The sequence below is a fragment of the Triturus cristatus genome, chromosome 10 (assembly GCF_964204655.1).
Source record: "Triturus cristatus chromosome 10, aTriCri1.1, whole genome shotgun sequence".
Taxonomy (NCBI): Eukaryota; Metazoa; Chordata; class Amphibia; order Caudata; family Salamandridae; genus Triturus; species Triturus cristatus.
The window spans coordinates 1,048,932,634-1,048,957,380 of NC_140593.1; the positions used below are offsets into that span (position 1 = coordinate 1,048,932,634).

At 43.6% G+C, this 24,747-nt stretch overlaps 1 long non-coding RNA gene and 1 pseudogene across 1 annotated transcript in view; one reads left to right on the forward strand and one right to left on the reverse strand.

Moving 5' to 3' along the window:
• Positions 1–423: 423 nt before the first annotated feature.
• The window catches only part of LOC146796539 (uncharacterized), a 36,339-nt gene continuing 12,015 nt past the window's right edge, over positions 424–24,747 (reverse strand). The window contains exon 3 of the long non-coding RNA XR_014969635.1: positions 424–587. This is a non-coding gene — a long non-coding RNA (uncharacterized LOC146796539). The remainder of the gene's footprint in view (positions 588–24,747) is intronic.
• The window catches only part of LOC146796540 (actin, cytoplasmic 1-like), a 70,989-nt pseudogene continuing 54,588 nt past the window's right edge, over positions 8,347–24,747 (forward strand).

Consider the following 24,747-nt stretch of genomic DNA (forward strand, 5'->3'; position numbering starts at 1 on the left):
TTTGACCTTTAGGAAATATAGGAAAACCTGTTTAGCAATATCTAAATATTTAAATATATGGGTCTGGTCTTACTCTGTCATGTGTGGGGTGTTATATCCTTCACCATGAAAAACAGTTTTACATTTTTATATTTTATTGTAATCTGATATCCTTAGGGTTTACTTTGCATTTATTTGCAATTAGTTACTAATAGAAATAAAAGAACAATTTATGAAAGGCCAACAAAGGAGCATCAAAACAACACATGGAGGCCTTGGAGACCAGCAGATTTACAAAAGAATCGGAATTTGCCTAGTATCATGACGGCAAGTTCCAATTCTATTAAGGACACGGAGGCGAGGATTAGGCTATCTCTCTCTTCGCTTTTATTACATAATACCAACACAGCAGCCAGAGAGACATTACCATATGCCAACATAACAATAAAAAACTACAACTCCCTACAACCAGGGAGACGTTTAGGCAAATAGTCCATCCACAGTTTCCATGAATTCCCATAGAAAGTCCTCTGTCAGTTTCCTCCCTTCCTCTTTCTTAGCGCAAGTCACGCCAAGCAATTACTGGTCCTGTTTGGAGCCATCATTCCCTGAAAGAACCAAGCCAAAACAATAATTTAGAACCGTGAAAACGTGATAAAATAGCCACATAACGCAAGCATAGAGAAACCAAGAGCAACCAGGTTTGAATACAACGTTAGTTAGAATTTGATTACTTACTGCCATACGGGGGGGTTCGCACCAAAGTGCCCCGGGCGGGATAATCCTCGCCTCCGTGTCCTTAATAGAATTGGAACTTACCGTCATGATACTAGGCAAATTCCGATTCTATGTCAGGACCGGAGGCTTCGGATTATGCTAGTTCAAAGCTTACTTACCACTAACTGTGCCACATTTAAAACTGGTTTAAAATAAAACCTCTTAAACGTAGAATCCGACGACCAATCCGCTGCACGCATTAAATCCTCTAGACGCGCACCCAGCGCAAAAGCTTTCAAGACCATTGCCCCTCTTGCAGAATGGGCACCAAACTGCTTTGTGTCAATACCAGCCTCTTGCATGACCCACCGTACCCACCTAGCTATGGTGGGAGAAGAGACTGCTTTGTGTGGCCTCTTGAGAGCAATCAAGAGTTGGCTCTCGCCCGGAGGGCGAAATTCCTGCGTCACCTCTTCATTACGCCTTTAGGCATTCTACCACACACAGTTTTGGAGAATCCCCAAAAGCCGGGTACGAAATTGTTCTCGTATGAGACTTAGCTCTGCGCCCTATGGTAAAAACCACCCCATCCGGGGAGAAAGTGCGTGCTGAGATATCTAGTGCTCGAACGTCAGAAACTCTCCTACAGGAAACCAAACATAAGAGCATTGCAAGCTTAGAGGATAATTCCTTCAAAGATAGATACTTATTGGACTGCCAAGACAAAAACAAGTTCAAACCCAAATTAACGTCCCAAAGGACAGAATAGCGAGGTTCCGGGGGCAAAGACAATCTTATACCCCGAAGAAGTCTGCAAACCAACGGGTGTTCACCAATTGGTGCCCCGTCCAAAGAGATGTCACCGGCCGACACCGCCGATCTGATCGCGTTAATGGAGCGATACGCCAAACCTTCTGATGCCAGATCGGCGAAGAAGTTCAAGAGGGGAACGACTCCCGCGACCACGGGATCCAGACTTCGTCGAAGACACCAACGGACCCATCGTGTCCACGCAGAACGGTACCGCCTCGTGGTGCTATCTGCCCACGCCTTTGACAGGAGGGACTCAGCCTGTTCCGAAAGTCCCGGCAACGACCATTGTCGCCTGAAAGCCGCCACACCATGAGCCGGAGCGTTCCCTGAACGACGAGGTGGTGAAGCTCCCCGTCCGGATTCTGAAGAAGATGAGGATACAGGGGGAGTAGGATTGGAAAATCCCAGGAAAGTTCCAGAAGAACTGGAAACCATACTTGAGATCTCCAAAGGGGCGCCACCAGGGTTACCTCCGCACACTGCCGGCGTATGTGAGCTGTCGTTCTCATTATCATTGAGAACGGGGGAAACGCATAGCCGTGTTCCGCACTCCAATCCTGAAGAAAGGCGTCCGTGGCAAGAGCCATCGGATCCGGCCTCCAACTGAAAAATCTCAGAACTTGAGCATCCAGGCGGGAGGCAAAGAGGTCCGCTGAAAATGGCCCCCAAAGGCTGTTCAACCACTGGAAAATCAGGGGATCCAGCCTCCAAAGGCTGGAGTCGTAAAGGTGTCTGGAATGCCAGTCGGCAACTTGATTGTGCTGACCCGGGAGGTACTCTGCCGTTACGGAAATGTGATGATCCAGGCAGTACTCCCAAAAATCCTTCGCCAGATTGGCCAGAGCTCGAGAGCGAGGACCCCCTAACCGATTGACATACTGGACTGCGGACATTTTGTCCATTTTCAAGAGGACGCAAGACTGCACTCTGTCCTTGGTCCAACAACGTACCGCGAAAGAACCCGCAAGCAGTTCTAAGCAATTGATGTGAAAAACCTGCTCGTCCAATGACCAAACTCCTCCGGTGGAGAACTCCCCGCATCGAGCACCCCAACCTAATCTGCTGGCATCTGACTCGATGACCAAGTCTGGAACGGAGCCGAATATTGCTCGACCGTTCCATGCCTCCATATGGGTGAGCCACCATGAAATTTCGTCCTTGGCCTCCGCTGAGAGGGGCACCACATGATCATAAGACCGACCCCTCCTGAGGTGGTACGCCTTGAGACGTTGCAGGGCCCGATAATGTAAAGGCCCCGGAAAAATTGCCTGGATCGAGGACGAGAGAAGGCCCATGATTCTGGCTAAGCGACGCAAAGAGACATTCTGTTTGGAAGCTCGTGGCGAATCTTCGCTATCTTCCGCGAGGGAAGGCTCAAGGTCGCCTGAACCGAGTCCACTACGAACCCAAGACGGACTGAGACGGTTGAAGAACTGACTTTGTGGAATTGATGACAAAACCCAAACCCTGTAAAAGGGTCACGGTCTGCTGAAGTTGCAGCAACAATATTTGAGGGGACTGCGTTATCAGAAGAAGGTCGTCTAAGTAGACGATCATGCGAATACCCCGAGCTCGGAGAAACTCTATGGCCGGGTGAAGCACCTTGGTGAAACACCACGGGCCGAGGCAAGACCGAACGGAAGGGCGGTGAACTCGTACACCAGACCCCCCCAACAGAACTGCAGGAATCGACGGTGAGGTGGGTGAATGGGAATCACTAAATAGGCATCCTTTAAATCCAGTCGAGCCATCCAATCGGATGGTCGCAGAAGATCTCGCAGCAGATGGATTCCCTCCATTTTGAAATGTCGGTACACCAAGCAAGCATCGAACTCCTTGAGATTGATCACGGGGCGTCGCCCCCCATCGGCTTTGTCTACCAGGAATATATTGCTGAGAAACCCGCGAGGATGCAATGTTGACCGACAAATGGCTCCCTTGTGAAGCAACTCGGAGACCTCTTCGTCGATCAACAGTGTGTCTAAGGGACTGAAATGCAGCGGACGAGACCGCGACTCTTGGTGAGGACAGTCTAGAAATTCTATATGAAAGCCTTGAACGGTCTGGAGGACCCAAGCATCGGAGGTTAGCGCTGCCCAAGCTTCCCGAAAATCGGCCAAACGCCCCCGATACAAATCTGGTCTGTGGGCACTACACTTACAGTTGGAATTTCCACCGCCGGAGTTGGACTTGAAACCTCCACGGCCCCGGAAACGCTGTCCTCGCGTTGGGTAGAAGTTAGTATAGTTCGCTGTGGAATTGTACTGTCCGCGGCCAGAGCCTTGTCCCCTGGAAGGGTTTTGCTGGGATCCACGGCCGGACGAGCGGCCCCTGCCTCGACCGGCCCCGCGGAAAACCCGCTGGGTAAAAACTGTTTTTATACTGAATTGTGCCTTACCCAGCGAGGTAAAGGTAGATACAAACTTTCCTAGCTCCTTTACAAAGGGTTCCCCAAAAAGGCCTCCTTGGGCAACAGCCCCTGCTTCCGAAGAAGCCAAATCTCCAAGCTTAGGATCTAACTTAATCAACAGCGAGCGACGACGCTCAGTTGAAAGAGCGCAGTTCGCGTTCCCCATAAAAATGATCGCGCGCTGAACCCAATTGGAAAGGACCTCCGGTGAGATTGTGGAGCCAGTCACTTTAGCCTCCACCGCCATGTCCAAGATTTTGGCTAACGGACCGATGGCGTCGAGTAGCTTGTCTTGACATGAACGCCAAGACCTATTTTTACCCTTCCGAGGGTCCTTCACATACTTCGCTAAGAAGGTGGCCATTTTCGAATCCAACTCTGGGGTAAATGTGATCTTATCCGGCAAGATGGGACGTGGTCACTCCGCTCTGAGACAACTTCGCGCCTCCTTCTCAAGGGGTGTACGGAGATGGTTCGCAAGGAAACAAACCACCTTATCTCCTGGGGCCCAAGCCGATGAGCGGGGATGCATAATCTCATCAGGGTTGAGCATGTCGGCATCCTCTTCTGGCACCGCTGAAGCGGCAGGTGGAGACGGGCGCCACGGGCGAGAGGACCCCGCTTCGTCGTCCGTATCCCCTTGGGTGTCATTATCCGTGGCCGGAGACGGGGGGGGGGCAGGGACGTCACCCTCAGAAGGAGGGAGAGGAACGGGCGTCAATGCTTTTGCCAAAAACGCCGACTTAAGGCGCGCAAAAGCATCCACATCCACCCCATCCGAGCGTTGTTTCTTAGCAGGGGGAAGACCTCCTTCCTGACTATCACTGGGGACCGGCGCCGTGTTTTGACGTGCCACCGCCAACCTGTTACACTCCTGGACTATCCTGTCCGAAAGGCATTGTTCCATAGGCCCTACCACTTCATTAACTACTCTGTAGATAGAAGCATCCACGGCCTCAAAAAAATCATCATCACAAGGTAGGTACTCATGAACCTCCTCTTCATAGTAATCGCCGTGATCAGCCATAGCGCCAGGTAAGTACAACAGGGAGATACCAGGGACCTGAAAGCCACTGTAAACACTTTACACGCAGGACAATAGTAATATAGGTGCAGGCCGGAGGCTGCAGGATTAGCCCCAAGGACCACAACTAGGGCCGCACCAGAACCCCTCACGTGCTAAAAAAAACCTCAGAAACCTCTGACTGGGTGTCTGCCCCCCAGCGCGTGTTTACAGCAGTGCAAAATGATGCCCCAAGCGGTAATCTGCCCGCGAAATGCGTGGGAAATGTCAGGTGCATACAGCGCTAATAAGCGCGTACAACGCGGGAAGAATCCCGCAATACAGACCCCTGCCGGGGCGTAATGAAAATTAGCAGGCACTACGATCCGCTTCTCTGCGGACGTTCAAGGTGAGGCAGACGTTGGGGACAAGGCTCCAGAGCCCGTTACTCTCGCGCCGCGCTCAGCAATTGAAGAGCCGCGACGCGAGAGCAACGAGACGATGGACAAGTCCCTCTAGCGGCCATAAGCGACGCCGCACCCACAAGGGAGCCGGCCGCGTTAGGAGCGACTAGCGCTCTCGCGGCCGGTAGGGAGCTGCAAAGAAAGCAGGCATACAACAGAATAAGTGAGATTAAAATACACGATACCCAAAAGAATTACTGTTAAACAAACATCCACACATCGGTATTAAGAACAAATAGGAAGAGGGTACTTAACTAGCTGCGCAGCAGCGAAGAAAGAGGAAGGGAGGAAACTGACAGAGGACTTTCTATGGGAATTCATGGAAACTGTGGATGGACTATTTGCCTAAACGTCTCCCTGGTTGTAGGGAGTTGTAGTTTTTTTATTGTTATGTGGCATATGGTAATGTCTCTCTGGCTGCTGTGGTGTTATTATGTAATAAAAGCGAAGAGAGAGATAGCATAATCTAGTCCTGACATAGAATCACTATAAAGTGACAGGACCAGGAAGGATGTTGGGAACTAGTGTGTAGCTAAAGGTTGAATAAGCAGATGAAACATTGGATTCAAGGAAATCATGAACTGAATTTTCCATTTTTAAAAACAAAAATAAACAAAACAGTGCCCATGTGGTCTTAGAAATGTAACTACATTTCTCTAGATATTTGCCTTGGAAGGAATGTAGAGCATGGATTCTATGGAAGCTGATTAAAAGGTTTTTTTTGGCATAGCCCTCATTATGAGTGTCCCATAAACCAAGATTGGTCCAGTAACAGAAGTTACCTGCAGAATCAAGATTACAAGTTTATCGGCAACACTGTTGCTGATCCCCTTCCTGCACCCATTAGGACAATTCACCAAGAAAACACCTGGCAAAATGTGAAGGGGAAAAAGTCCCAGTGTGTGTGAAAACCCATGGGGATTGGTGCAGAAATACCAGTTGCCAAGGCAATTTCCCATCGGTGAGCTCTAAACTTTAAGTATCAAATTATTCAAGTGCCTCATAATTACACATCCCCATGATATTGCTCTCCCTGGTGTAGGAATACCATATGGGTATACCAGGTGAAATTGTAGTGAGACTTATAGTAAGAAATGTACAGAGCTCAGAGACTAACAACCTCATTGAATTATTAAAAAGAGTAAACAACATTCATAAAAAAGGTGTCCCTACTCTGAATAGAATGAGTAGGGAACAGTTTTGCAACTAAGGGTGAGTCACAGTTAAGTCTTTCTTTTTTTTTTTTTTTTTTAAAAGACCTTTATTGCATTATTCCGCGAAACACAGCTTCCAGCCTACAACCCCTCGGGCTGGCCGCTCAGTAAATACCACATGCGTTGCTTCGTATAGTACACAGCCCAGTGCCGTCAACCCGGGGGTACGGCGGCGTTAGAAAGTGCAAGTGTCCCACAGCTTAAAGGAGGATAGTGAAGGTCTCATTTTCTCTTTTTTATAGCCATAAAACAAGAACATGTTTCAAGAATATCGTCAAGTGAGCCTCACAATCGAACAACCCCCCCCCCCCGCAAACTAACTGACACGGTCACCACGTTGAGCACAGTAAGTCCACCTATGTACCGGTGATGCCACTGTAGTTCCCCACTCTAAAGCACCTGGAGCCACAAGGTCGTTAGGGTCCTTATGTTCCGTCTGAGCCGGCTTGCGTGGTGGACGGAGGCGCGCAGATGCCTCCCCTAAAATCGTTCCAATTGTACCATACTTCCACCCATTTCCGGGGGCACCCTCTCGCTACATACACAATCTTTTCCTGTAGCATGCACCAGTCCATATCACTGTGCCAGTCTGTCAGTTTTGGTGGATTAGGGCTTCCCCAGAGTCTGGCAATGTTTCTTTTTGCTACCATTTGTCCGAGCGTCACCCAGAGCCTCCCTTTCGGTGGCAGGTCCGTTGGCTCCCATATATTGAGGAGACACCTCTTGGCCTCTGGGCGAATCTCCCGTTAAGTCTTTCTTGATATTTATGTAGCCATATATAATGTAAAGAATAGTGATCTACTTTTTAAGTTAGAAGGGTCAGGCTAGTCAACACAACACCTGGGGAGGAGAACATTAATGAAATCACCTATGCAGGATTTAGTCATCCTTCACTGTTTCTTGAGAGAAACTAGTTACTCGGTCCATTGAAATGTGATGTCACAAAGGAATGCCATATTGGACAAATTTCATTGATTCCTTCGAGTTAGTGACCAGGAAAATAGGTAAAGACAGGGTGATGAATGCGATTTACCTAAACATTACCAAAGCCGACACTCCCATTCCACACTGAGCGTTTACATTACAAACAAACTGAAATTCTTGGGGATGATATGGTGTGACCAGACAAAAAAGGTCTTCAAAGTGAAATCATCAGTCTTAAAGAAAGGTTGTAGCAGTCCTCATTTAATGCCACGCGGGGAATGTGGATTTGCCACACAACATGGGTAGATATGGAGTAACAGGAACGAGGTGCATGGGTTGAAGGGAGGATCACTTACAAAAGGGGGCGATGGAAGAGTAGATCATCCTCATGAAAAGGAGGATAAGGCGCAGTCACATAAGTATTATTCAAGTGGGCAATTAGGGAGAAGGAGGATGTGGTAAGCGAGGTATAAGCAACCCAAAAGAGCAGAAGGAAAGGAGGAAATGGAATAGAATGAATATCCAGCAACACAAAGTGGATGAATGTGAGGGTCCTCGGTCACAAATGGTAAATCTGGGAATTTAGAAGGTGAACAGCAATACAAGAAGAACCAAGCTCACAAGAGGTGTGACACTTGGAACCGCAACCAAAGGGTGGATAGAAAGAGAATCAGTCACACTAAAGAGGAATAAATGTGGTGTATATATGAGTAATTGCCATTCTTATACATGAGTAATTGCCATTCTACTCTACAGCGCCCAGTGTATTCCACGTTTTCTTGCTGCTAACAGTATTCATGACTCTTATTCCCACAGTTCACCATGGAGGACAATACTTCTGCACTGGTAATCGACAATGGATCCGGTATGTGCAAGGCCGGCTTCGCTGGAGATGATGCTCCACGTGCTGTCTTTCCATCCATTGTGGGACGCCAAAGACACCAGGTAAGTGACCTCTAATTTGCCAGAAAAGCTTGGTATAGGTTTGCTCCTTTAGTGGATTTTCTTTTCTTCATATATTAGTTGAGAGATATTTCTAAAAACGATTTAAAACCACAGAAGTATGCTTTAGGTCCCTTTCGCACGAAAATACTAATGAAGGGCGTTTCTGGTATCAATCAAACATTTTCATAACAAAACGCAAACATACTGACTTTCATGTCTTTTCTGTATTCATGGATCAATTTCTTTTATTTTACTTGTTGTTATTTACAAAAAAACACCCCTAATCTGTATTTTTATACAAGTGTGAATGTTATTGTCATCACAGAAAGGATCCATACCCACCAGTCTTGACTTGTGCCAACTACAGGTAGGATTTGTATATTTGCCCGATATGGCCTTTCAATGTGAAGGTGTGTGATATGTCACAATAGGTATAATGTTGAACCTGCAATCAGAGGTGTTTTGGTCAACAGCACCCATCCTTTGCAGGAGGGGGAGGGAGCGGTACGCCTGTATAGTAATTTGTTTTCAAATGTTTGCATAAATAGGGTGGGTTTCATTTTAAACTATGTTAGAACTTGTTCAAGAGCCTGGTTTCCTGTACTTAGATTATTCTTCTGCTTTTTTATTTTATCTTGTGCTGATAGATTTGTACAGAATAACTAGATTTATTGCTTAAGGTGAGCAGGTATCGGTCAGGCACTTTATGAAGTTAAGATGCATAGCAAACACTTAGGGGGTCATTACGATGATGGCAAGACCGCCACCGACAGGCTGTCGGTGGCGGTCTCACTGCCATCGGAAGGCCACTCCCTGCCCACCACATTACGTAGGCCGGAGATTCTGACTGCCACTCATCCGACGTGCTCCTTGAGCCTGACGGTGCAGTGGAGGGCCTCCCAATCCCAGGATTGGTGGGGGTGCCTACCAGGCACCGCCATAGAGATTAGGATGTCCTTCCCCGCCAGCCTTTCAGCCGCCATGGAAAGGCTGGCGGGGATGGACATTGGGGCCCATTGCAGGCGCACACCTTCTCCTTTGGCACCTTTCTTTGGGTTTTGTTGGCACCTATGGTGTCCCCCTACATATCCCTGAAACAAGTGACAGGCACCGCATGGTGCCTGTAACGTAGTACGGGGATATGTAAAACATCCCTGTTTTACATTGTGGCGGGTGCTGCAGCCAGGAGCACCCCCCGCAATGTAAAAGGTGGCCAATGCTACGGTGGCGGTCCCATCATAATTTGGCCTGTGGGACAGCCGCCTTGTAGGAGAGCGGTCCCAAATACGATACAATGGCAGACGAACTGAAGTCCGTCCGTCATCGTAATGACCCCCTAAGTCAAGTATAGAACATAAATTGGTGGTCCAAAAGTTCACAAACTAATCAACCCTGGTAGCTGACGGGAAGGAAGGTCACTTTTCTATGCAGAACTGATGGGAGGCTGTTGGATGTCAGCATGGATTGCCTATCTCGGAGATGGTGGTGTCCACCCCTCGAGTATGTAAGGAGGCAATGGAACATCTTTTGCAAGGTCCATTTATGATTTGCGCGTATGTTTTTACTACCTGTCACGCTGTGACATAGGTGTGGAAGACTGTAAACTTTATTTGGCAGTGGGGGGATCCCTCCACCGGCAGACCTGGGGTAAGAGAGGTTTTTGATGTGGATACGTCCTCCCAACTCGAAATATGCTACCAATATTGTATCCAGAAAAGAAGGAGCTCTAGAAGCTACTTAAATCCTTACGTGGCGTACGAAGCTAAATGCGGAAAGGAAGCAATTCCTTTTTGATATTTAACCCTCACACACCCTATTGGTGTCATGCTTCATCATCGGGTTCACCCTAACTCCTAAAGGTCAGGGTGGGCTCAACCGGATTTCAGGGAGCTCTTAACAGATGTAGGCCAATTGGACTTAAAGATAAAAATCCTACTCCGTTCCCCAGGTATCCCTTTTATTCACGGGGACGAAGTGGATATTAAAATAAAATAAAAAAGGGTCTTTTTGGAGGTTATGGTCCTTTAACCTTAATAAATTTCCAACATTTTTCAGCCCTGAAAAATTGGCCACAAAGGTCCGGACACAACAAATATTCCCTTCCTGGTGTTGACTGACACTTGTCCTATATATATTTTTTGAAGGTACAGAAAGCTGGAACCTTCGTGAAAATAATAACAATAATAATAATGGGGAGCATGGTTATCTCCCTTCCTTTTGTATGAAAAAATTCTGCCTGTAAGCTAATAAAGGCTAGATGGACACAACACTTCTGTGCTTTTGTATACTTTTGGATTATTAGGGAAAGGTTAAGGGTCTGTTCCACTGTTCCCAGGCCCAGTCGGAACCCAAATTGGAAATCCGACAGTGCTATGGCCTCTGTAGCCCATGATTCCAGTTTGACCAAAATGACCCTGTCCAATATTTTTATTGTGCTGTCAAGAAGGGAAATAGGGTGGTAGCACTGTGGTTGGCTCGCATCCCCCTTTTTAGAAATTGGTACAATTATGGCTTCCTGACAGGTATTAATTAGCAGTCACTTTTTTTCAAATGTATAGTAAAACTTGTATCCCTCCTTCTTGGAATTGAAGATGTCCACTTAAATAAATTAAAATAATATTTTCCATACCTTCTGAGTTTGGCGGGACTGCTTGCTAGCGAGCTACGTGCAGAATTATATTGTGAAGAAGTTTCATATTTTAATGTATAACAAAAAGTTTAGGCCTCCTTTGTGGAATCCAAGATGTCCACTCAAATAAAATGAAATGTTTTCCATATCGACTTAACTTGGAAGGACTGCTTGCCAACGAGCTATGTGTAGAATTATACTATGAAGAAGTTTCATTTCTAAACCGCCTCATTTGGCTCCCACACTGCATTCTAAAACTATTGCAGCATTAACAGCTTTTTAATAGCTGAACCCCTGTTGGAGGATTTCCCACAAACTCCTAATCCCCGTAGCGGGACAGTGCCCACAGCTACTTTATACTCCACAATTTCAGAGAATTGGAACCAAAGACAGACCAAAGTCAAACTTGAGTCTTCCACACCTATGCTACCAATATTGTATCCTGACAAGAAGGAGCTCTAGAAGCTACTTAAATCCTTATGTAGCATACGTTGCTAAATGCGGAAAGGAAGCAATTCCTTTTTGTTATTTAACCCTGGGGAAGGATCCAGCATCAATGCCCTGGAGTCTCAGCGACCCCGCTGAGAGAGTCCACTGTGACAAGGGAATCACACATAACAAAGGACTGAGAATGATCCCTGTACCGCGGGGAGCCGTCTCCCACCCAGCCGGACGTCAGACACAGTCACTTCCCCGTCTCCACACTGTGTCCCCTACCCCCTCCACCTCCGCTTCCGGTGTCTGGGGTCATATAAACTGTAAAACACTGCAGAAAATAGAAAAATTAATTTATCAGGAGATTGTTGGCAGTGCCGCAAAGCAAACTTCAACAATTTTTGTTGTGGGTTAAAATTTGGAAAAACCTGGAAGCCCAATTCTGCAGAAAGATACTGAGAGATTGCATTAATCTAGATAACTGCCTGGAGATCCCATGGCTCAGGTATATTAAAACCACCTTTTTAAAGCTGGGCGCTCCTCAGTAATTTTCGAACCCAGATACCCTCACTAATGTTTCTTCCAAAATAATTAATCATCTTTTCTTTCATCATTATTCTCAGACAAATTCTCTTGATATCAGCCTTTTACAACAGGCAGACTTATACTGCCAGCCCAATGCACAGCCGGCACTTTACTTACATTTAAGTCTACATGAAAGGCAAAAGTTCCTGCTGACCAGGCTACGCCTTAAAATAATACATTTTTGGCAGCCTTTCCTACCCAAGGCACATGGTTTTCCTCACTCTTACCCTGCCCCTGTGATGGCTCAACATATCAAAGCACTAGCCACATTATTTTATTCTGCAGACTCTATACCACACAGGTATAATTTCTCTGGTCGATATTATTAGCAGAGAAAGTTAGGAATCACGAGATAGCCCTCGCTTACTTACTATCATTAGATAACAGGGATACCATATATGCTGTTTTAAATTATGTTTTATCTGTACTTAGGATACGTAGTAAATATATAGGGGCATATTATCAAGAAACAGAGTGAAAATTATTGCCGCTTTAGGGGCAGAAAACTGCCCTTGAGAATTCCCATAGAAGCCCATGTTTTGGTGACAATATGGGCTTCTATTGGAATTCTCTGTGGCATATTATCAAGCCCATTATCGCCGCTTTAGTTAAAGCGGCAATAATTTTAACTCCATGCTTGATAATATGCCCCTAAATTTGTATCAATGTTTCCTATCCTTTTTAATTAAAGTAATATGTATTTATTTATGAATTTTGTATATAATTGGATGTAATTGAATTAGACTGTGCGCATACTTTTATGGCTCAAATAGAGCCAAATAAAGTACTTTGACTGACAACTCCTTCACAATATAATTCTGCACATAGCTTGTTAGCCTGCAGTCCCTCCAAACTGAGACGGTATGGGAAAATTAATTTCAATTTATTTAAGTCAAAATCTTAGACTCCAAGGAGGCATGCGCATTTTACTATACATTTAAAAAAATGACAATGACTGCAAAGGAAACTGTGCAGTGGGGTCAGGGAGAGGATGGAAGATAGTCATTTGCTGGCCAAGGTTTTCGATTTTCATCTGTCTTCATGCAAATGGACCTCTGTAGTTAAACCCTTATTCCCATGCCTGTCGGATTGGAGTACATTGAGACATCTATCCTAAATATTTAAGATGTACAGGGAAAGAGAGCGACGGAGAGCGTTGTACAGAAAAAGAGATCAATAGAGATATAGAAAAAAAAGTCAATGATGAGGAGGGAGAGGAAATGGGCTAGAAGAATCCAAATGTTTGACTATTAACAGGAGTTGTGTTCCAACTTGAGTTAATCACAGTGAACTACTTGAGCTGTTTTCCCAGTGTCCATCTTGCTTCGGACCCTTCCGTGATTATGGTTATTTATCTGGATGTCCTTTCAATGGTTTCAGCTGTATTTGTCACTTTTTATCAAACGTTAGATATTTAAATTAGTTGTGAATGCATATAAAATCCCTGCTTTCATTACATTGCCTCTTCCCCTCTTGTTAGGGCGTGTTGGTTGGCATGGGCCAGAATGACAGCTTTGTTGGTGATGAAGCCCAGAGCAAGAGATGCCACCTTTCTCTGAAATATCCTATTCAACATGGTATTGTGAACAACTGGGATGATATGGAGAAGATCTGGCATCACACCTTCCACAACGAGCTGAGAGTTGACCCAGAGGAACACCCTGTCCTGCTAACAGAAGCACCAATGAACCCAAACAGAGAAAAGATGACACAGGTGTGTTAACCCATAACCAAACCTTGAGCAAACAAGACCTTTGAAAAACGTGTATTGCTTCAGTACATTTTATTTCTCTTACTCAGTTTTCATAATATTTTAATTTTGTTGTCTGCATTCCTTTGAAAACCTCCTTTCATAGAGAGGATCACTGGCCACACTTAAGTTCACCAAATCAAATGTGTGGTTTGAGAAGTCAGGAGCTCTTCTATAAGAAGCTTCCTGGGAAAAGTGGATTTGTTTATTTGTCTGGAGTTTTGATTATTCTACTAAGGCATATACATCCTGCAGTCTTAGTTTGTATTTCACCAAGAATATGGAATCGCTGCATAGATGCAAATCATATTTATTAAATCTTTATGATATTGACTTTATTTCGGTCATCAGACAATAAAAGTACAAATTACTTAAACACATTAGTCACATTCTTACATTGTTTTTTGTTTTTAGAATAATAAATTAATTCATGAAGATCTTACGTAAAGTTAGGTTAAAATTAATCGGTTAAAATCTATACAGAGAAAAACTTTCCTATTGTGTGTTGAGAGTAAAAACAGCAAAACCCACCAGTAACCCGATATCCATGGGAACAAGGCCCATTATATAAACTAATCTTTCTATAATGGTACACAGGGTCCCTACTTTTAGCACTTGTGAATCCTATTAGGGAACATGATTTTAAAGCTAACTATTGAGGGTGGAAATGGGGCCTCTGTGAATTTTCTCTTGATCCCCAACATTTGACCTAGGAATTTTGCAAGTGCACAGGTAAACAATGGTCTTGTATCGGATATGAGGATTCGCAAGGCTGCACCATGCTCTCTAGTTCCCAACTGTTTCCAAATTGGTGTTAGACACCTACCTCTTGGGCAGAAGTACGCTTGGCAGGCAAAGGGAACATGTGCAGCTGATTCTATAGGATCAGGGTAGCTTGGGAAGCACTTGGATTGTACTGTGTTGCAAGACCATGCACATGTGAAGTAATTCAGGGGGAGTGTATCAAGTCTAAACTAAATGTATAACTTCCTGTCAGTTGGTGACTGGATAAGATCGCGGTAGCCTTCCAGCAATCTGGTCCTTTTAAAATCAACAAATTTTGGTGTTAATCTGCCCATCATGATGCTGTTAGTTTCCTTCTGAGCTACCCAGTACATAGCTTTCATTTGTTTCTTAGAAGGGAGCTGAAGAGGGTTAATGCTTTCCCACTGACCCTTTACCCCGATGTTGTAGAGTAGGCTTTTAATGTTTCTAGTCCAGCCTATCTTGTTTAATACATCAAGGGAAGTGACTTCCTCAAGTGCAGTAACGTAGGAGGAATTCGGGGGTCATTTTTGGTCTCTGCTAAAAGAGCAACGGGGATGAAGTAGTGACACTAAGTTCCCTAGCAACTTGTTCTCCGACACGGATAGATCAACCATTCTTTCTAAGCCCCATAGCTCAGCTCCTTATAGGGCACAACTCACTGCCTTAGATTTGTATATCTCAAGGGAAGGTGCAACAGATTTGCTATATGAGCAGGAATGTTTGTTCTTTAAGGCCCTAACTATTTGATTACATTTTAAGGTTGCCTTGGTTAGGTGCGGCTTCCAGGACATTTGTTTGGATATTTTGATACCCAAGTAGTCAAAGATGCCTACCCTCTCAAGCAAAACATTATCTAGAGTTGCTCGCCCTTTATATGATTTATGGGGGTTCAGCATCATATACTTTGTTTTGGAAGTGTTGAAATAATATTTTCCATACCTTCTGAGTTTGGCGGGACTGCTTGCTAGCGAGCTACGTGCAGAATTGAATTGTGAAGGAGTTTCATATTTTAATGTATAACAAAAAGTTTATTCCTCCTTTGTGGAATCCAGGATGTCCACTCAAATAAAATGAAATAATGTTTTCCATATCAACTTAACTTGGAAGGACTGCTTGCCAACGAGCTATGTGTAGAATTATACTATGAAGAAGTTTCATTTTTAAACCGCCTCATTTGGCTCCCACACTGCATTCTAAAACTATTTCAGCATTAACAGCTTTTTAATAGCTGAACCCCTGTTGGAGGATTTCCCACAAACTCCTAATCCCCGTAGCGGGACAGTGCCCACAGCTACTTTATACTCCACAATTACAGAGAAATGGAACCAAAGACAGACCAAAGTCAAACTTGAGTCTTCCACACCTATGCTACCAATATTGTATCCAGACAAGAAGGAGCTCTAGAAGCTACTTAAATCCTTATGTAGCATACGTTGCTAAATGCGGAAAGGAAGCAATTCCTTTTTGTTATCTAACCCTGGGGAAGGATCCAGCATCAATGCCCTAGAGTCTCAGCGACCCCGCTGAGAGAGTCCACTGTGACAAGGGAATCACACATAACAAAGGACTGAGAATGATCCCTGTACCGCGGGGAGCCGTCTCCCACCCAGCCGGACGTCAGACACAGTCACTTCCCCGTCTCCACGCTGTGTCCCTTACCCCCTCCACCTCCGCTTCCGGTGTCTGGGGTCATATAAACTGTAAAACACTGCAGAAAATAGAAACATTAATTTATCAGGAGATTGTTGGCAGTGCCGCAAAGCAAACTTCAACAATTTTTGTTGTGGGTTAAAATTTGGAAAAACCTGGAAGCCCAATTCTGCAGAAAGATACTGAGAGATTGCATTAATCTAGATAACTGCCTGGAGATCCCATGGCTCAGGTATATTAAAACCACCTTTTTAAAGATGGGCGCTCCTCAGTAATTTTCGAACCCAGATACCCTCACTAATGTTTCTTCCAAAAGAATTAATCATCTTTTCTTTCATCATTATTCTCAGACAAATTCTCTTGATGACAGCCTTTTACAACAGGCAGACTTATACTGCCAGTCCAATGCACAGCCGGCACTTTACTTACATTTAAGTCTAAATGAAAGGCAAAAGTTCCTGCTGACCAGGCTACACCTTAAAATAATACATTTTTGGCAGCCTTTCCGACCCAAGGCACATGGTTTTCCTCACTCTTACCCTGCCCCTGTGATGGCTCAACATATCAAAGCACTAGCCACATTATGTTATTCTGCACCCTCTATACCACACAGGTATAATTTCTCTGGTCGATATTATTAGCAGAGAAAGTTAGGAATCACGAGATAGCCCTCGCTTACTTACTCTCATTAGATAACAGGGATACCATATATGCTGTTTTAAATTATGTTTTATCTGTACTTAGGATACGTAGTAAATATATAGGGGCATATTATCAAGAAACAGAGTTAAAATTATTGCCGCTTTAGCGGCAGAAAACTGCCCTTGAGAATTCCCATAGAAGCCCATGTTTTGGTGACAATATGGGCTTCTATTGGAATTCTCTGTGGCATATTATCAAGCCCATTATCGCCGCTTTAGTTAAAGCGGCGATAATTTTAACTCCATGCTTGATAATATGCCCCTAAATTTGTATCAATGTTTCCTATCCTTTTTAATTAAAGTAATATGTATTTATTTATGAATTTTGTATATAATTCGATGTAATTGAATTAGACTGTGTGCATACTTTTATGGCTCAAATAGAGCCGAATAAAGTACTTTGACTGACAACTCCTTCACAATATAATTCTGCACATAGCTTGTTAGCCTGCAGTCCCTCCAAACTGAGACGGTATGGGAAAAATAATTTCAATTTATTTAAGGCCAAATCTTAGACTCCAAGGAGGCATGCACTTTTTACTATACATTTAAAAAACTGACAATGACTGCAAAGGAAACTGTGCAGTGGGGTCAGAGGGAGGATGGAAGATAGTCATTTGCTGGCCAAGGTTTTAGATTTTCATCTGTCTTCATGCAAATGGACCTCTGAAGTCAAACCCTTATTCCCATGCCTGTCGGATTGGAGTACATTGAGACATCTATCCTAAATATTTAAGATGTACAGGGAAAGAGAGCGATGGATAGCGTTGTACAGAAAAAGAGATCAATAGAGATATAGAAAAAAAAGCCAATGATGAGGAGAGAGAGGGAGAGGAAATGGGCTAGAAGAATCCAAATGTTTGACTATTAACAGGAGTTGTGTTCCAACTTGAGTTAATCACAGTGAACTACTTGAGCTGTTTTCCCAGTGTCCATCTTACTTCGGACCCTTCCGTGATTATGGTTATTTATCTGGATGTCCTTTCAATGGTTTCAGCTGTATTTGTCACTTTTTATCAAACGTTAGATATTTAAATTAGTTGTGAATGCATATAAAATCCCTGCTTTCATTACATTGCCTCTTCCCCTCTTGTTAGGGCGTGATGGTTGGCATGGGCCAGAATTACAGCTTTGTTGGTGATGAAGCCCAGAGCAAGAGATGCCACCTTTCTCTGAAATATCCTATTGAACATGGTATTGTGAACAACTGGGATGATATGGAGAAGATCTGGCATCACACCTTCCACAACGAGCTGAGAGTTGACCCAGAGGAACACCCTGTCCTGCTAACAGAAGCACCAATGAACCCAAACCCAAACCGAGAAAAGATGACACAGGTGTGTTAACCCATAACCAAACCTTGAGCAATCAAGACCTTTGAAAAACGTGAATTGCTTCAGTACATTTTATTTCTCTTACTCAGTTTTCATAATATTTTAATTTCTTTGTCTGCATTCCTTTGAAAACCTCCTTTCATAGAGAGGATCACTGGCCACACTTAAGTTCACCAAATCAAATGTGTGGTTTGAGAAGTCAGGAGCTCTTCTATAAGAAGCTTCCTGGGAAAAGTGGATTTGTTTATTTGTCTGGAGTTTTGAATATTCTACTAAGGCATATACATCCTGCAGTCTTAGTTTGTATTTCACCAAGAATATGGAATCGCTGCATAGATGCAAATCATATTTATTAAATCTTTAGGATATTGACTTTATTTCGGTCATCAGACAATAAAAGTACAAATTACTTAAACACATTAGTCACATTCTTACATTGTTTTTTGTTTTTAGAATAATAAATTAATTCATGAAGATCTTACGTAAAGTTAGGTTAAAAATAATCGGTTAAAATCTATACAGAGAAAAACTTTCCTATTGTGTGTTGAGAGTAAAAACAGCAAACCCCACCAGCAACCCGATGTCCATGGGAACAAGGTCCATTACATAAACTAATCTTTCTATAATGGTACACAGGGTCCCTACTTTTAGCACTTGTGAATCCTATTAGGGAACATGATTTTAAAGCTAACTATTGACAGTGGAAATGGGGCCTCTGTGAATTTTCTCTTGATCCCCAACATTTGACCTAGGAATTTTGCAAGTGCACAGGTAAACAATGGTCTTGTATCGGATTTGAGGATTCGCAAGGCTGCACCATGCTCTCTAGTTCCCAACTGTTTACAAATTGGTGTTAGACACCTACCTCTTGGGCAGAAGTATGCTTGGCAGGTAAAGAGAACATGTGCAGCTGATTCAATAGGATCAGGGCAGCTTGGGCAGCACTTGGATTGTACTGTGTTGCAAGACCATGCACATGTGAAGTAATTCAGGGGGAGTGTATCAAGTCTAAACTAAATGTATAACTTCCTGTCAGTTGGTGACTGGATAAGATCGCGGTAGCCTTCCAGCAATCTGGTCATTTTAAAATCAACAAATTTTGCTGTTAACCTGCCCATCATGATGCTGCTAGTTTCCTTCTGGGCTACCCAGTACATAGCTTTCATTTGTTTCTTAGAAGGCAGCTGAAGAGGGTTAATGCTCTCCCACTGACCCTTTACCCCGATGTTGTAGAGTAGGCTTTTAATGTTTTTAGTCCAGCCTATCTTGTTTAATACATCAAGGGAAGTGACTTCCTCAAGTGCAGCAACGTAGGAGGAATTCGGGGGTCATTTTTGGTCTCTGCTAAAAGAGCACGGGGATGAAGTAGTGACACTAAGTTCCCTAGCAACTTGTTCTCCGACACGGATAGATCAACCATTCTTTCGAAGCCCCATTGCTCAGCTCCTTATAGGGCACAACTCACTGCATTAGATTTGTATATCTCAAGGGAAGGTGCAACAGGTTTGCTATATGAGCAGGAATGTTTCTTCTTTAAGGCCCCAACTATTTAATTACATTTTAAGGTTGCCTTGGTTAGGTGCGGCTTCCAGGACATTTGTTTGGATATTTTGATACCCAAGTAGTCAAAGCTGCCTACCCTCTTGAGCAAAACATTATCTAGAGTTGGTCACCCTTTATATGATCTATGGGGGTTCAGCATCATATACTTTGTTTTGGAAGTGTTGATTTTCAACCCTCTTGTGTCGCAGAACCTCAAATTGGTTTAACAGCGCCTGGAGACCACCAGGTGTTTTGGAGACTAAAAGGGTGTCATCCGCATATAGTAATGTTACAATTCTCTCCCATGCTATGGTGTTGGAAAGTGCCAATATATAGTTGGACCAGTTGTCTTTGTTGTGACAGAATAAATCACCTGGAATTCCATCAGGGCCAGGAGCTTTTGACAGTACAATTGCCTCGATTGAGGTTGCAGTTTCACTCTTGGTAAATAGGGTGACAGATTTAGCTAGGGACGGGTTAAAGGAAGGTGCCAGCATAGTATGACAGTTGGAGTTGCTGTATAAGGCACTAAAGTGCTCATGCCAAACACTGGCTGGAATGTTATTAGCTAACGTTGGTTGACTCTCCAAACTCCTCCTCACAACTAAAGCCCAAAATCTTTTGAGATCTTTGTGGGAGCATGCTTCCCCAATTTGCCTCCATTTTTCCTCGTCCCACTTTCTAGTAATAGCTGTTGTGTAAGTCCTTCTTGACTCTCTCACAGCAACCATATTCTTTGCCTAAACTGCCGCGGCGTGTTGACGCCTTGCAAGTCGACATTCTTCTGTACACCAAGATTGCTACTTTTGTCTCCCCTGTCTGCTTGTAGTGCGAGCAAATGAAGTACTGGGTGTACAATAATCCCCCCTCTCTCTCAGGCCCTCTTGGTGAACTTCAATCTCTGTCAGATGGGCTATTAAGCCCTGTTTGATAGATGCAAGTTTACTATCATCTCCCAAAATCCTGTGCCACTTAAGGCGACATTTATCGTTGGTAGGATAGAACTCTTTAGATATGAATTGGTTCTTGGGAGCACTTTATGGATTAACCCAAGGAGGTGTCATGCTCAGTATTGAAGGGTTATGATCGCTATCAATGTTGTTAGCTACAGACATATCTATTAGAGTTGACCACAGCCTTAGACCAACTAGAATATAATCAATACGGCTCACTCCTGTCGGCCCAGTGAAGGTGTTCTCACCTCCTCTATCTGATTTTGTCCTCCCATTGGTGGCTCTCAGCCTATGCTCCAGAACCATTGCATTTAATTGAATGGCTGGTTGAGACCATTTCTTAATAGTAGGTAGGTCAAGGGGGGGGACAGACCACAGTTTATCTTCCTCTTTAACCTCATAGATGTTGTCCGTATCTAGGGTCAAAGGTCATGTTTTAAAGTCACCTGCCACAATTAGTGGATGTGAAGCCCTCCTGTTATCATGGAGCTCATCTGGAGATTGCAAGGTGGCTGAACTCCCACCTCCTCCAGTGGCTCTAGCGTAAAGATTGTAAATATCAAGATTAAAACCAGTATCGCCCTTCAGTTGGATTGATAAAATGCCTGGGCCGTTGGGATTTAGCTTTAAAATTGTACAGCAAAGCGCAATTTTAACCCAAATCACCAGACCGCCCGATGGGCGACCTTGTTTGGAAGCAATGGCCAGGCAGTAAAACGTTGCATAACCTGGCATGTAGGTTGGTGTCCAGGTTTCTTGGAAAATGCAAATATCGTGCAGGTTGATAAAATCTACCCAATGGTGGACGCACAATTTCCTTCTGACCCCGCCACGTTCCATTAGACCAGTTTATGTAAATGGAGGTTTAATACGGGTTGGAAACTGGAGGGAGGAGAGTCTAACGGCATGGCATCTTTAGAGAATATTAGATTGAGGGGGGTGATTACTAGAGTTTGGGCGTAAACCTCTATTCCTGTCTTCAACATTAATGGTGAACCCATTAATCTTTTGTCAACCACAGAGGTTTCTGGTTAAATTAGTTCGCTTAGCAATGAAAGACCTCTGCTTATTAAGAATTTGGTCTGGTTGCCATGGAATCTCTTTAATTTTATTGAGTAAACTATATGACACTAAGGAAAAGATATACAATACAAATTAATTTCAGAAGTGGAATTCAAAGGGTTTTACTCAGTCCCTTATTCTAGTGAGACAATGTGTTAACATTCTCCCCCACCCTCTTACTTCTGCAAATTTTACAGTGAAACTAAATGAATAGCACCTTTCCTAAGGAAAACCTGCTTTAGATAATGCTCTCACTCAAATATACTTGGAGGGGTTTTCTTCTTTCAGTTCTGTGCAACCAAAGCCACGGTAATCAATGAGCTAAAAGAGATAATGCATGTATCAACAAATTCCCTCTGCAAGCTGCATTAACTTTCCAAGCAGAGCCCAAAGAACGATCGCAATGCCAACATAAAAACAAACTATTTCTGTATTGCATGCCTTTTGAAGTCCACTCACATAAATAGAACTGATACAAAACTTCATAAGCTTTAGATTTGCCCCATGAAGTACATTTAGATGTTTTCTTTTCAGCAAATGAATATTTTAGGAATTATTTAGCCAGAAGATATATTTATAATTGCATGTCCTCAGGAGACCTCCTTCTGAACCATGGATATGAACAACAAACAATTCAGAGGGAAAGGTAAATTGTACAGTCACCAAACTAAAATTACAAAAAAGAAGATACACCAGCAATAACCCAGAAGCTTTACGGTTTATAAAATTCATAAAGATTTCTATCACAATTCTACCATCATCTTACCATTTTTTAAATACTCTTTGCATAATGTCAGCGTAAAACCTCCAGCATATTCCAAAATGGAGTCAATTCATGGTACTGTGGCAACTGTAAATCTCAAGATGTATTCCGTCAAATCTGTCAAAGGTAATGGGTCTGATTGGTGTTTTGTGGCACCCTTTGCCCGTCAGGGTGGCGGAGGACATTTTGGCCATGATTGCCTCCGACCGACATCACCGCAGATGAGGAACCAACCGACCTCAGGTCAGTGGTTCCGACACCGCACTTAGGGCCCGATTCACAGAACTAATTTAAGACGAAATCCTAAACTTACGACCATTTTCATATTCACAGAAGGCACTTACTCATTTTGGTATTCACAGAAGACACTTTCTCACTTCGGTATTCACAGAAGTTAGGACTCCTAACTTTACTACTACTAAACTGAGAAAAATCCTAATTTTAAGGCTTTCGGTATTCCCAGAAGGCATTTAGGAGTCCTAAAGTTAGGAGTCCTAAATTTACTACTACTAAATTGAGAAAAATCCTAATTTTAAGACTTTCGGTAATCACAGGAGGCATTTAGGAGTCCTAAAGTTAGGAGTCCTAACTATACTACTACTAAACTGAGAAAAATCCTAATTTTAAGGATTTCGGTATTCACAGAAGGCATTTAGGGGTCCTAAAGTTAGGAGTCCTAACTTTACTACTACTAAATTGAGAAAAATTCTAATTTTAAGACTTTCGGTATTCACACAAGGCATTTATGAGTCCTAAAGTTAGGAGTCCTAACTATACTACTACTAAACTGAGAAAAATCCTAATTTTAAGACTTTCGGTATTCACAGAAGGCATTTAGGAGTCCTAAAGTTAGGACTCCTAACTTCTGTGAATACCGAAATGAGTAAGTGCCTTCTGTGAATCCCAAAATGAGTAAATGCCTTCTGTGAATACCAAAATGAGTAAGTGCCTTCTGTGAATACCAAAATGGTAGTAAGTTTAGGATTTTGTCTTAAGTTAGTTCTGTGAATCGGGCCCATGGTGTGGTCACAAACTTCAATTTTTCAATGGGAGCTTATGGGCGGGCCAACACCGCCAGCAGCACAAGTTTCCCATTGAAAAATGTAAGCACCTCAGGGTACCTGCAATACAGTGCAGGGATGTGAAGGGAGGCACCATAGGTGCCCCCAAGGGCCACATGTGGAGGGCCATGGGGGAAGGGAGCCTCCAAAGACTCTGACCGCCGTCATTGTAATACAGCAGCCGGAGTTTAAACATTCAATGTCGGTTGGAAAGCTGCCGTCTTTCAAAGCGCTGTGCACCAAACTTTTTTCTGTTTCAAAAACAAACTCCGAAAGTAGGAGTTTGTTATTGAAAAACAAAAGAACTAATGACCCTCACACCCTGGGAGATTTCTTACGAAGTGTATATGTCATTTTCCATTCTTTTATATTCCAGACCACCAAGTGTTTCCGGGCAGCGACAGAGAGAAAAAAAATACATTAAACGGTTGGCACTTAATAGGGCAAGAGGCCTGATATCCTTACTCTGACAGTCCCTTATATTAGAGCCGGTGGAACGATGGTTAGACTGACATGGTACCCCACCAGGTTTGTATTGAACTACTCTGTCCACCAAAGTCTAAGTCGGGACCAATGAGGGTTATGGAACCTAAATTAAATACAAAGCATATAATGCAATCATTAATTCTAAGCATGAACATTCAGAGATCAGATTTGTACTAAAAACCAAAGCACACTTCAACATATGGCTAGAGGATAACTTTACCGCTATATCTCTCTTATTTAGACGTCAAATATCACAACAATTTATTTTTACATAAACTAGTTTCCTACTGTCTGAACTTTTGAAAATGTCATTTTCAGACTGTCAGAGCTAGAAAATAACTCTATTTTACCCAGAATAATTAAGAGGTTTCTCCCTGACCTCCCATCCACATTAAGTGCCTTAACCCCTTCGCCGTGGCAGGAATTCCGCCGCGGCGCTGGGGGGGTTTGGGGGCAGGTGCGGTGGCGCTGTGCTCGTGACGGAACCACTCCGTCACGAGCCACGGTTGAGCTGTGCTCATGACGGAGTGGTTCCGTCACGGCGCCGCCCACTTACGTT